General features: G+C 36.7%; 1 long non-coding RNA gene across 1 annotated transcript; it reads right to left on the minus strand.

Annotated features, from left to right (window-relative positions):
* Nucleotides 1-3,352: 3,352 nt before the first annotated feature.
* On the minus strand, nt 3,353-8,113 carry LOC131541287 (uncharacterized). Its single transcript, XR_009271457.1, has 4 exons — nt 7,445-8,113; nt 7,273-7,345; nt 5,770-5,804; nt 3,353-4,211 (listed from the first exon to the last, which is right to left on the minus strand). It is a non-coding gene; the product is annotated as an uncharacterized LOC131541287 (long non-coding RNA).
* Nucleotides 8,114-12,923: the final 4,810 nt, after the last annotated feature.

Genomic DNA, 12,923 nt, shown 5'->3' on the forward strand with positions numbered 1-12,923 from the left:
CGGTGTGGAGGTAGGGGAAGAAAGGTAGGCTCCAGCGTGGCGTGGTGGCTTAGTTTGCAGAAACCGCTCATCTTTTTTCTGCAGTTCAGCCTGTTTCTCGGCGGGCCAATCGATGTTCAACTTGGCTAGCGCACGAGTGACCACCTCCAACAGCTCCTCATACTGAGGCGATTGAGGGGGCGAATCCTCTTCGACACTCTCCACATCTACCTCCTCGGAGGAAGATAGGAGATGCCTGAATCTGGAGGGTGAGGAAGGAGATAGGGACTCAAAGAGAGCCTTCCGGGAGCGAAGCGTTCGCAGGGTAAGCTGCTCACAATGCGGGCAGACGGCCCCCTCAAGAGCCAACTCTGCGTGCTTCACTCCCAAGCAGACCACGCACAGACTGTGTGTATCCCCGCTCGTGATGTAGCGTGGGCAGGGAGGAACACACAATCGGTAACATGATCTGCTTTCGCAAGATCATTATGCTTAGTCTTAGCTTCAGCTTTCGTTATAAGCTCCACATACTTGGAGCTTATAATGGAAGACAACACCAAATGAGACTCACGACAACAGAGAATGCGACTGACACACAAACAGAGCGCTTGCCGAATGACAGAAGGCTGACGCCGGTTGCACCGCATGTGCTTTTAAGCTTCCTGATCGCTACATCACCTCGCCCATGATGTCTTGCCCTTCCATTGGACTGATCACACATGTGATTCAGAGCGTGGTCACGCTGAAGGTCTTCCCATAGCGTTTTCGACGCAGCTCGAGTTCCTGAAGGGGAACTAATCGAAGCGAAGAGGAGAGATTTTTGAAACTGACTGGAATGTGTTCTTTTAAATCTGGAGGGTTTTGTCTGAGTATGTTCTCACAACATTGAGCGGCGATTGAAACCGGGAACTGTGAACTAGTCGAAATGGTGCTTGAGGACGTAGATTAAAACGGTAAAATCAAAGACGGTAAAATCCTGTCAGTTCACTATAATACACAGTTTAATCTTGACTTTCAGTGTTTATTACTGTGTGTTTATTGGTAAGATGGTTTGGCCATAATTGGCCATGAACAAATTGAACAAAATCTTAAATTTGTTCTTAAACAAGCTTTTCAAAAGAATTTGGTTTAACTGTATAAGCTGTATAAGTATGGAGTTGCTTTGCTTTTTTTCTGAACTGGTGTAATATATATATATATATATATTAGAGGTGGCACGGTACATGTATTCGTACCGAACCATCATGGTACGGGCGTCTTGGTTCGGTGCGTGAGGCCTTACGACGAATACAGGCAATTCACCCCCAATCCAGAAGGGGGCGCCCGCAGTAATGCAGCGGTAACCACCAGCAGAAGAACAGCGAATGCCATGAGTTGCGCACTTGAAAACAAAGCCCCCTAGACAGTGACCATGTGCTGATTCTGAACGTGTCTCTCACATAGACTGACAAAGGAGTATACTTTAAAGGCTTGCGCACTCAACTGTTTGCGAAATGGAGCTTTGTGCTCGAGTATCCTACCTCTCTCATTGGGCACAAATCCAACTATTCCATAATATTTCCATATTTGTGATGTAACGTATCTGAATGCTAAACTATTATTTATTATGTAAATGATAGGCTTTGTACTTCAGTCGCGTTCCAACGGTGACACAGAGGCGGGTGCTCTGATGTTTGGCTCACTGTATTTTATTTTGATAAAGTACCAACTGCGCTGTCAAGTTAGCAATGCTGGAACTGATGTGTTTTGTGTGTGTGTGCGCGCGCGCTCCGGCGTGATCAATTCAACTGTTTCCTTATACCAGCAAAATCAACTTTAAACACTTATTGTCTAATAATAATCACTGTATAAAGGTCTGCTTTTATTTGTGTACACTCACAATGAAAACAAAACAGATTTTAAATATATAACATGTAATAATATTTAGTATTTTCACATCTAGATGAAAAAAAAAAATGTAATTTGCACTACTGTCTGTTCAAAATAAATGAAAAAAACTGAGCATAGTAGATTTTTTGGTAACACTTTATTTTGATGGTCCCTTTTGAACATTCTGTTGACACTAAGTAATGTTGCAACTACATGTCAACAAACTCTCATAAGAGTACTAGTAGACTGTCTGCTTCTTATCTACTAACTCCTTATTGTGTTGGTCTCCCAACAGATATTCTACTCACTATAAGTAACTTTGCAAGAACGTGTCAACTTAAACTCTAACCCTACCAGTCAACTAATACACTACTAACACTCTAATGAGAGTTAGTAGAAATGTAGGTGCAACATTACTTATAGTCAATAGAATGTGTTAAAGGGACCATCAAAATAAATTGAAACCGATTTTTTTTCCCCGTTGTACCGAAATCGTATCGAACCGTGACCCCCGAACCGAGGTACGTACCGAACCATGACATCTGTGTACCGTGCCACCCTTAATATATATATATATTTTATTATCTGTTGCCTGTGTTGTTACTGTTGTCATATCGTGTGTGAATCGTAAGCAATCGTTTCAGAGAAATCTGTTGTAGCCACTTACCCTGTAACTACATGGAATAAGGGGGGAACAAGCACCACTTTAAATTACAGCTTGCAAATTCTGTATTTACCCTGTAACGACATGTAACAAGGAGGTAACAAGCACCACTAATTTACAGCCCGCAAATGTTGTATTTACCCTGTAACTACATGGAACAAGGAGGTAACAAGCACCACTTTAATTAACAGCCCGCAAATGTTGTATTTACCCTGTAAGTACATGGAACAAGGGGGTTAACAAGCACCACTTTAATTTAAATCCCGCAACTGTTGTATTTACCCTGTAACTACATGGAACAAGGAGGTAACAAGCACCACTTTAATTTACAGCCCGTAACTGTTATATTTACACTGTAACTACATGGAATAAGGAAGGGACAAGTTGGGCTTAAACACAGAACAAGTGTATATTTGCACAGTAATTACAGTATTTATTTATTTCTTGCTATAAAAACATCACAGTATACATAGGGATGGGTATCGTTTACATTTTATCGATACTGATACTGATACTGCTTATCGATACCGGTAGGCTACCCAGATAGCAAAAATCATTTGGGCCAGATCTGGTCCAGACCCATCAGACGTTCTGGCCCAGATCCGCATAACGGACTTGGGCCGGTGTCTTTTGGCACAACGGGCCAATACCGGCATGGATCCGTTTTTTTCCGGATCTGGGCCAGAACTGGGCCAGCTCCAGACCAGATGCGGATTCCTTTATGGTGATTTGGCCCAAATGTGGGCAGGATCTGGTCCAGTACCATGCCGGATCTGGGCCAGCTCATTTTGTGTATATATAGGCCTTTATACACACACACAAATAAGTTGTATACATATCTAGAATTCAAACACAATTTGTTTATTTGTACAGTGCTTTTCACAATACATATTCCAATGCAGCTTTACAGAAAATGCATTTAAAAAGAGTATTGCATTTAAAAGTTACAAATAAAAAGAGTAATGTCCATATGCCACAGTATTTGTACAGTTCCCAGATAATACAAATCATACAAGTAGATAATGACTATTTAAGTAGAAATGATAAATACCTTTAAAAGCAATGATTACAAGCATCTTACCCAGACAGCAAGGAGTGTCAGCCCAGATCCGGCCCACAACTGGCCCGCATGGATTTCACACGGGCCAGATGTGGGCTGGATCTGGGCCGACACACCTTGCTGTCTGGGTACATAATACATAATTACATATCTTTCTTTTTCCCTTAAGGTATAATATCAAGGTCTTAGACAACAAAAAGTTTAAAGAACTGATTTAGATGTACAGACAATTACTGTCCTGAACACTACTAAAACAATATTCATATTAAAACAATTGAATTACTACACAAAACATCTTTTACTACACTACATCTTTTCTTTTGATAATTTTTGCATCAAAAGCAAAATTAAAGTTAATTTAAAACTACCCCAAGTAGTACAAGTCTCTACTTCTAGTGCTTACTGTACATAATATTCACTAAGCTTAAAACAGTGCTACACAATGAGAATGAGAAGAATCTGAATAATTACCACAGGGACATTTTATATCACAGGGAAAGGTCTTACAAATGTGTGTCACCGTTGTGTGCTTGAGTTGGTTCTAGTTGTTTGAGTCTTCTGCAATGCCGTTTTTGAGGTAAATGCGAGCCCTCCATCTGACTCCACAGCTTAAAGACAGTTCCCCCCTTTTCGTTGTCTCTAAAAAAAAAAGATTAAATATCTTTTTAATATTAAAATATTAATATTAAATATATTATACACACACACATACATACAGTACATATATACACAAACACACACATAAGGTCAGAAGTTTACATACACCTTGCAGAATCTGCAAAATGTTAATTATTTTACCAAAATAAGAGGGATAAGATATTTACATATTGTCCACAAGAGAAAAAAGTGTTGAATTTATAAAAATGACCCCGTTGTTTACATCCACTTGATTCTTAATACTGTGTTGTTCCCTGAATGATCCACAGCTGTGTGTTTTTGTTTAGTGATAGTGGTTCATGAGTCCCCTGTTTGTTCTGAACAGTTAAACTGTCTGCTGTTCTTCAGAAAAATCCTTCAGCTCCCACAAATGCTGTGCTTTTCCAACATTTTTGTGTATTTGAACACTTTCCAGCAGTGACAGTGTGAAAAGATGGATCTCAAAATCATACAGAGGACAACTGAGGGACTCATATGCAACTATTACAGAAGGTTTAAACGCTCACTGATGCTCCAGAAGAAAAAAATAATGTATTAAGGGGGTGAAAACTTTGAAGTTCATGGTAAATTGAACCATTGTGGGAAACATGTAACCCAGACAGCAACATAGTGTTGGCCCAGATCCGGCCCACATCTGGCACGCGTGAAATCCATGCAGGCCAGATGTGGGCCGGATCTGGGCCGACACTGCTTGTTGTATGGGAAGTATCTTCTGTAGCTTCTGAAGGGCAGTACTAAATGAAAAAAATATTTAGGCAAAATAAGAAAAATGTACACCTTCATTCTGTTTAAAAGTTTTCACCCCCTTAATGTATCGTGTTTCCTTCTGGAGCATCAGTAAGCGTTTTTCACTTCCAGTTCTTTTCCACATCATCAATGTTATCCATGGTTAGCATTTTTTAATTTTCCTGTAATCGAGTAATTTTGTCCTGTTTGTGTGTAACAAAGATAATGTTCATTCTGCTTACTGCCCATAGGTGTGAAGTATAATAACTGATATAACAGATAAGAAAAGCAAGGGGAAACTGTGCCACCTGTTTTATATATTAAAAAATACACAACTAATTGCATATTACACAGATACGTTATGAATGTATTTGTTTCATTTAGTATTACAAAGCAAGGAAGGCAATGTTTAAGCCTTACACATAAGAGTCACAGTTTATTAACATGCTCCACTGTGGAAATTAGTGCATGGGACATCAGTGTCACACACACTTCCTTTAATCACCGACTTGAGATGAAAAAGGGTTTGTACCCAAATGACACACAGACTATAGCATTGCTAGAGGACTATGACTGTTATAACAGGTATATTGTTCAGGATGAGTGTGAAGTTATTTGAAGGAGCATTTCTCCAGAAAGCTGCAAGCCTCAATCGGCCCCAACAAACAGTATGTTTTGAACAGCACAAGTTGTAACATTATCAGGCACTCATTATTATCAATACTCAATTATAAATTGTGGCATTCAAATAGCTTGAATAACTCAAACTCCACTGAAAACTAAAAAAACAAACAAACAAAAAAAATGGACTCACCTTACTATTCGACAGTCCCGGCTCTCAGGTGGAACCTGAAATTGAAACAGATCGTTATATAGTGTTGCTGGACAATTTCTCAGTTCATTTACCCAATTAACATGGAGCATACCGTTAACAGAAATAAAAGCATATTTTGGCAAAGATTTTATAAATAAAACCATACCAAACAATATAATGTAATACATGTATATCTCCTCAGTGCCCCTCTGTTTCTATCATTCAGTGTGCTTGAAAGCGTTCTGCCTGCTTATTCAAGGGGACTGGGCTCGTCAAAAGTTTGGACACATTACTGTTTTTAATGTTCTTGAAACAAGTCTCTTATGCTCATCAAGTCAGCATTTATTTGATCAAAAATACAGAAAAAAAAAATATTGTGAAGTATTAAAAATAATGAAATGAAATAAAATGGTTTTCTATTTTAATACACTTCAAAATATAATTTATTTCTGTGATCAAAGCTGAATTTTCAGCATCATTACTCGTCTTCAGTGCCACATGATCCTTCAGAAATCATTATAATATACTAATTTGATACTCCGTTGTTATCGATGTTGGAAACAGTTGTGCTGCTTAATTTTTGGGGAATCTGTGATGGTTTTTTCAGGATTTATTGATGAATAAAAAGTTAAAAAGAAAAGCATTTATTTATTCAGCTTTGCCATCACAGAAATAAATTATATTTTAATTACAATTTTAAAAGTAATTATCAGTTAAAATGTTTTTTTTATGAATATATTGTAAAACGTACTTTATTCCTGTGATCAAAGCTGTATTTTCAGCATCATTACTCGTCTTCAGTGTCACATGATCCTTCAGAAATCATTCTAATATTATTATTTGCTGCTCAAGAAACATTTCTGATTATTATCAGTTGAAAAACAGTTATGCTCCTTAATATATGCAGAAACCATGATATACAACCATTCACATGTTTGGTGTGTGTTATTTAATAGAAATGACTGTTTTTATTTAGCAAATAGGCATTAAATTGATAAAAGTAAAAAATTTATAATGAAGCAAAATATATATTTCAAATAAATGATGTTCTTTTGAACTGTCTATTCATCAAAGAATCATAAAAATGTTTCCAGAAAATGTTAAGCAGCAAAAACTTTTCTTTTTTTTCTACATCTAATAATAATAATAAGAATCATTACTGATAACTGAGCACCAATATAAATCCAGCACTAAATCAGCAAGTTAGAATGATTTCTGAACGATCATGCACTGAAGACTGCAGTAATGATGCTGAAAATTCACAGGAATAAATTACATTTTAAAATATATTCAAATGATATTTCACAATATTACTTTTTTAATTGTATTTTTGATCAAATAAATGCATGCAGCCTTGAGGGTTAGTACTTAAACATTAACACTGCTAGCCCACCATGACAGGCAGCAATCTTAAACATTCAATTTTAATGGAAGCAGTCAAAATTACTATAGTTTAAATTAAGTAATTAAGTTAAAATTCGTTAATTACGTATAATTACAGACCTCTGGACCGTTTTCTTCATGTTAGCAAGTCCTCTGATAATAGGCCTAAAGTGTTCGCCGGTCCAACACCGATCTAAGGAGCAATAAAAACACCAAACCTTTAAGTTATCGTGTACACAACATAAGAAATTAATTTGTTAGTAGAACAGTGTGATAACACGGTGTGACATACCTCGGTGAAGTTTTAACAGCGTGCAGTCCATCTGCCTCGATCTTCTTGATGTCTTCTTCTATTAAGGTTTATTGGCGGTTGGCAAACAACTTTTTTGGTGCATTACCGCCACCATCTGGTGTGAGTGTGGACCAGAATGTTGTGTGTAAGCATTGTTTTAAAAAAACTATATCCTTCCACTTAAATTGGTTTCTCTAAGATATTGAAACAGTATATTACAACACATTTGTTTTACTCTTTCCGCAAAATGCTAATCAAGCCAGCATTTATTTGATCAAAAATACAGAAAAAAAATGTAATATTTAGAAGTATTACAATTTAAAATAATGGTTTTCTATTTTAATTTACTTCAAAATACAATTTATTGCTTTGATCTAAGCAAATATCTTTGACGTCTTCTGTTCTGAACACGCGCTCGTTTCGGACGCGGCCCGGATCTGCTCTGCGACAGTAGTTCCCGCCCACTGAAACCGGACCCGGGCTGGATCCGTGTTACAGCACTGAAACGGATGTGACTGTAATACGGATTTGCCGGTTTGAAAACGGATCCGGCACAGAGTCAACTGCTGTCTGGGTACTTATCGATATTCTTATCGATACTATTTGGTGCAAAAAGATATTATGTGAAAAGTTGTTGAAAATTTCAAGTTATTTTATTGCTGCTGAACTTTAGCAACTGTATTAAAGTTCTTCAGTCAAAAGCAGTGAGTTATTTTTCTCTTTGTGTTTTATTTTATTAACATTAAAGGAATAGTTCACCCATAAATGAAAATAATGTCATCATTTACTCACTCTCAAGTTTAAAACCTGAATGGGTTTCTTTCTTCTGTTGAACACAAAAGTTATTTTGAGGAATGTCAGAAACCAAACAGTTGCTGGTCCCCAGTGACTTCCATATATATATATATATATATATATATATATATTTTTTTTTCCTACTATCAAAGTCAGTGAGGACCAGCAACTGTTTGGTGAGTTCTGTCCCTTTAAGAGCATGCATCCGTTTCTCCCTCATCTGTTTACTTTCACTTTAGACATAACTGTGTTTATATGTAAACCTTGTGTGTTTTTGACAGTATTAGCGCAATCAGACGATAACTAAGATAACTAAGTAATTAGGTGCTGTTTGACCGGTCTTTTAGTGTACGCACGCTTCAGGTGTAATGCGCTCTGAATAAGCGCACATCAAAGCAGCACACAATTGAAATGTTTAACCGGCAAGGCTTTAGCTCACACAAATAATGTACTTTTGTGATTGCGAATAAGTGCAGTGTCTCGTGAGTGTAACTCTACCGCTGAACCAACATTTGATGTGAATGTGTCTCGTGAGTTGAGGTTGGACCTGGAGCCGGGAGACATAGTAAATACAGCGCATTGCTTGAGGTAGATGTTGTGTTTTGTTAGTAAATGTTTCATTATATTACTAGTGTTGCCTCCTTAGTTCACTATTACACTACTGCATATTGCATCTGACACTGGTGTCGTTTAGTTTTGTAGCGTGAGCCCACACTTTAGAACGTTTCACTCTTGCCGCCACTGATTGCATGCAAACACACAGCGCATGTGTATGGATATCACACACACGTCGAGCAAACGACGGCCACATCATTCAGTGAAGGAAAATGACAAGCAGCAGGTTCTAATTCGCCATTAACATTGAAGTATACGGAGATAAAACAACGCAAGTATCGAAAACAGTATCGTTTGTCCTGAAGCTTATCGGTAGTCCGGTATTGACCCAATTACATACCGGTCCAAAAAAATAAAGGTTCTCGGTACCCATCCCTAAGTATACATCCACTGAAATACAAATGTTGTATCGTATTTTTTCTGCAAACAGCTGGAAAGAGGTAAGATTGTTTTAAGCTGCATTGAACCTTGATGGTATATCATGCAAAGTTATTTGGTGATAGTGGTGTTGGGAAGTTGCTGGTGTGACTCAGCTGAGATCGAGGAATTAGCTTTCATAAGGCAAGTAGACTTGTGAATTATAAATCATAGCAGACACTCATTAACTCATTTCACTAGATGTCCAGTTTTGTTGTTCAGTATTCTCCATCATGTTTCCTTTAATAATAGAATGGTAAAAATACCTAGGCCTATACTAAAATACCAATATAAAATTATAAAAAGTATCACTTTATTCCCCAAACGTTGCATATTATTCCCCTAAACCTACACGGAGGTACTGAATAGGTACACTATAATTACAAAAAAAAGTTACTCTGTAACTTCAGTTTGCATACGCAGTTCTTTGCAGGTTGCATATCTGGTTGTTACCCCCTTATTACCCAAATGTAACACATTGTTCCTTTATACCTACAGATACATTCTTTATAGGTAAACTATAATTACAGAAACGTACACCGTAAATTCAGTATACTTATGTAGTTCTTTGTGTCTTGTAATCTAAAGCGTTACCAAAGTTACTGCTGAATATACTGAAAAGCATTTATGATAAACTACAATATACTTTAATGTAATATCATTAAAATATTTGCAATTACACTTTTTTTTAATATATATACAGTATACTTTGACATTTTTGCCTTTATTAGGATAGGACAGATCAGAACTGAAAGGAAGTGAAGTGGGAGAGAGAGAGAGAGCGAGAGAGAGTTAGAGAGGGGTGGGATAAGGCAATGTCCTTGGGTCGGGATTTGAACTCGGGACGCCCGTAGCGCAATCATGTTGTATGCCACAAGGCTATTGGCGCCGATGCAATTACACATTTTTAATGATGAAACATTTTAAAATAGAAGAAAAATTTGAAATACTTTAAATGTAATATCAACACCAACTGTAATATCAACACTGTAACATGTCAATGTAATATTAACATGTAATCAAGTACTTTACATGTTCTTTAGTATTTTAGTCACATCAAAAGATTATTATTATTTTTTTTATTAAAACAATGATTTAAATCTGTATTTATCTGTTTAATTACTTAATTAACTTTGACATTATTACAAAGTGCACTTTTTTAAAAGTGTACTTAAGTGTGTAAAGTGGCACGATCAGATTTTCACTGCAGCATGTTGTCCACACACCACACGTCCATTGAGGATTAAATGTGATTGGCTGTGGCTGTCAGTCCCGCTGAACGGCCAGAGCCTTTGGAGCCTCTCGCACCACTGCCGTTTGACTTGTCTGTTCGCCGCTGACCCCCTGCCATGGCTGCAAACAGTCGATAATTAATGCTTAGGCCATTCAGAGGCTGACTGATTGGCAGGCCTGAAGCCTGGGGAGAGATTCTGGATCTCAGCTGGTCCATGACAGCTGTCCACACCCCCATCAGCGCCTATTCCTGCTCTCAGGATCAGGATTAGACTGTATTTTAGCTGATTCTCACATTGCTGCACGTCAAAGGCATGTTCTCTCCAAACAAGCCTTCAATATGGACATTTACTCGATAAACAGGGGAATGCTGTCAGTGTGTGTACATCAGTGAGATGGCGATCCGACTCTGGGCTTTGCGGTCTACATCTTAATAAAAATCTTACGTTACATTTACAATTTATAATCTTGGTGAAGGCGTTCTTACCGACTTGTCTTTTGACAGATATCTCAGCAGACAGCAAGGCTACATACCACACTAATACATAAGTAAAGGATCTCTAAAAGAACACTGTATAGACAACTAAAGTTCATCAAGACATGCTCTGAATGATGGTTTGAAGTTTTGAAATTTACTCTATATAAAAATAAATAAAATATTATGCAATATTTAGCAGCAATTAATACTGTTGTTATATAATTTTACTGTGAAATGATTAAATCACAGTCACTGTTATGTTGATTATTTTGACAGAATATGGAGAAAATACACTTTTGCATATACACTTAAACATTTACAATTAAAAATTACAGGTAAATAATGACCAAGAAAAATGCATTTAAAAAATAATCATCCAAATAAATAAATTAACTCATTATGATTAACTTGCAGCTAAATGTACATCACAAAGCATCCTCCCAGTCAGCAAACAAATTTGGCCCAAACTTGGCATGCATCTGGCACAGTTGGCATTTATCCGGCACTGGCATACAGCATGTGGGCCAAACATGGCCCGGGTTCGGCAGAGATGGTACCGGGTTTAAGACGGCACACAAGACATGGGCCAGATGTCAAATGCAGTATTTGGCCCAGATGTCAAATGCAGATATGTGGGCCACACAAGTATTGCCGATCTTGACCCAAATTTAAAATCCATTTCAAATATTTTTGAGTAAAATGCCAATGTTTTCCCATACAGAAAGGTAATATATTCACATAAATGTGAAACTGTTAAATATATTTTTAAAATGCATAACATGAAGCTCATGTTGTGTGTTATTATGTGTTTACTTGTATGCAAAATTATATTCATGCCTCATATGATATTATATAATATATGATATTATATAGTATATTATAGAATAATATATTCTGTTGTTTTATATATATTCATATATTCATCTGCCATTCATCCGGCACTGGCATACAGCATGTGGGCCAAACATGGCCCGGTTTGGCAGAGAGGTGGTACCGGGTTTAAGACGGCACACAAGACATGGGCCAGATGTCAAATTTAGTATTTGGCCCAGATGTCAAATGCAGATATGTGGGCCACATAAGTATTGCCGATCTTGACCCATATTTAAAAACCATTTCAAATATTTTTGAGTAAAATGCCAATGTTTTCCCATACAGAAAGGTAATATATTCACATATATGTGAAACTGTTAAATATATTTTTAAAATATATTTTTAAAATGCATAACATAAAGCTCATACTGTGTGTTATTATGTGTTTGTATGCAAAATTATATTCATGCCTCACGATATTATATAATATATGATATTATATAGTATATTATAGAATAATATATTCTGTTGTTATATATATATATATATATATTCATATATTCATCTGCCATTCATCCGGCACTGGCATACAGCATATGGGCCAAACATGGCCCGGGTTCGGCAGAGATGGTACCGGGTTTAAGACGGCACACAAGACATGGGCCAGAAGTCAAATGTAGATATGTGGGCCACATAAGTATTGCCGATCTTGACCCACATTTAAAATCCATTTCAAATATTTTTGACTAAAATCCCAATGTTTTCCCATACAGAAAGGTAATATATTCACATATATGTGAAACACTGTTAAATATATTGAAATACATTTTGAAAATATATTTTTAAAATGCATAACATAAAGCTCGTATTGTGTTTAATTGTGTTTGCATGTGAAATTATATTCATGCCTCATATGATATTATATTATATGTTATATTATAGTGTATATCCTGTTGTTTTATTTATATGCAACTGACTTCAAACAATGTTTTACATTCACTGCTTTCATATTCTCATTCAATTTACAGTTTGATGTAGGCCTACTAAACAATACATGATGAAATTTCAGGACATTTTATTTGACTTTTGTACTATTTATGTAAATGCGTAACTTTGATGTGTTTTAGG

This window comes from Onychostoma macrolepis, chromosome 05 (assembly GCF_012432095.1).
Source record: "Onychostoma macrolepis isolate SWU-2019 chromosome 05, ASM1243209v1, whole genome shotgun sequence".
In the NCBI taxonomy this organism is placed as follows: domain Eukaryota; kingdom Metazoa; phylum Chordata; class Actinopteri; order Cypriniformes; family Cyprinidae; genus Onychostoma; species Onychostoma macrolepis.